The sequence below is a fragment of the Octopus bimaculoides genome, chromosome 20, assembly GCF_001194135.2.
Source record: "Octopus bimaculoides isolate UCB-OBI-ISO-001 chromosome 20, ASM119413v2, whole genome shotgun sequence".
NCBI lineage: Eukaryota > Metazoa > Mollusca > Cephalopoda > Octopoda > Octopodidae > Octopus > Octopus bimaculoides.
The window spans coordinates 12,152,006-12,153,394 of NC_069000.1; positions in this window are offsets into that span (position 1 = coordinate 12,152,006).

A 1,389-nucleotide genomic window follows, 5' to 3' on the forward strand; every position below is an offset into this window, starting at 1 on the left:
TATATATATATATATATATATGTATGTATGTATGCACCATGTATGTATTTATCTGCCTTTATATATATACACACATAAATATGCACACACATACATACATGTGTGTGTGTGCATGTGTCTGTGTGCATGTGTGTGCGTATGTGTGCCTATGTATATGTACGTCTGTGTGTACACGATAATGAAATTACACCGAAACTGAGCCGGGTTGTAATCGAAGGTTGATTTCAAGGCATGCGAACTGAAGTCGGTTCCAAACGAACTCTTACTAAATTGCCGTAAAAAATAAAAACGATAAGAAGAACAGAGTTTTGAGAAATATGTTATTAGTTTAATGCTTAAACAGACTGAGAAAGTTATGACGTTTCGGATGTTAGTTTTTCATCAGAAGAATAAGTAGAGGCATTGGTGCTGAGAAAGAGAAACGATTTGCGAAAAGTAAAGCATGATGCGAGTCTACACAAAAACATACCAATTTCTCTCTCTTTCTAATTCTATTACTCATTTTCTCCGATTTAAAATTTTTTCAGATTTTCCTAGAAATGTTACTTCCTGATGATTTTTCTCTACAGAAAAAAAGGTGGGGGGGGGGGGGGGAGAAAAGTAAAGAAAAAAAAAGCAACGACAAACATATACTGATGACATCATTTCGACTTTCATAAATGTCCTTAGAACGGTAACGTGACAGCAGTAAAAGCGACAGTGAAATTTTCATCTTCCAATAAATATGGCAAAACTTTAAATCGTTTTCTGACGATCGTTTTCCCCTTTATATGCGCAATTCTTTGTACCATGACATACTCACTTGCACATACATACATGTATTACACAGAGACATATATACACATATACGCATACATAAACATGCTAGAGCAGCGCCTTTTTAGTTGAACAAATCGACCCAAGGACTTATTGTTAGTAAGCCTTGTGCTTATTCAATCGGACTCTTGTGCCGAACCACTGAGTTACGAGGACGCAAACATACCAACATCGATTGTCAAGTGATGGTGGGGGTACACACTCAGACGCACAAACATATATATGTCTGCGCGTTGAATCTTTCAGCAAGGCACTACACATCACGTTGGTCGAGTGTATTCAGTTGAAAGTGAATACTAGCCGAGCGAGTGCTTGTGCAGGTTGCTTCACCTCCTGCTTTCACATCCTGGATGTGCTGCGAGCCCAAAGCGGTGAAGAGACGAGTTTTTTCTTCATTTCTTAAGGTTTTCTCCAGACTGCCAAGGTACCAAATCAATTAGCGAGGGCTTGTTATAATGTTTCCAAGTCATACTCGTTCGCCACTGCCACCTTTTACCCTCTCTTTCTCTCTCTCTCTCTCTCTGTCTCTCTCTCTCTCTCTCTCTCTCTCTCTCTCTCTCTCTCTCTCTCTCT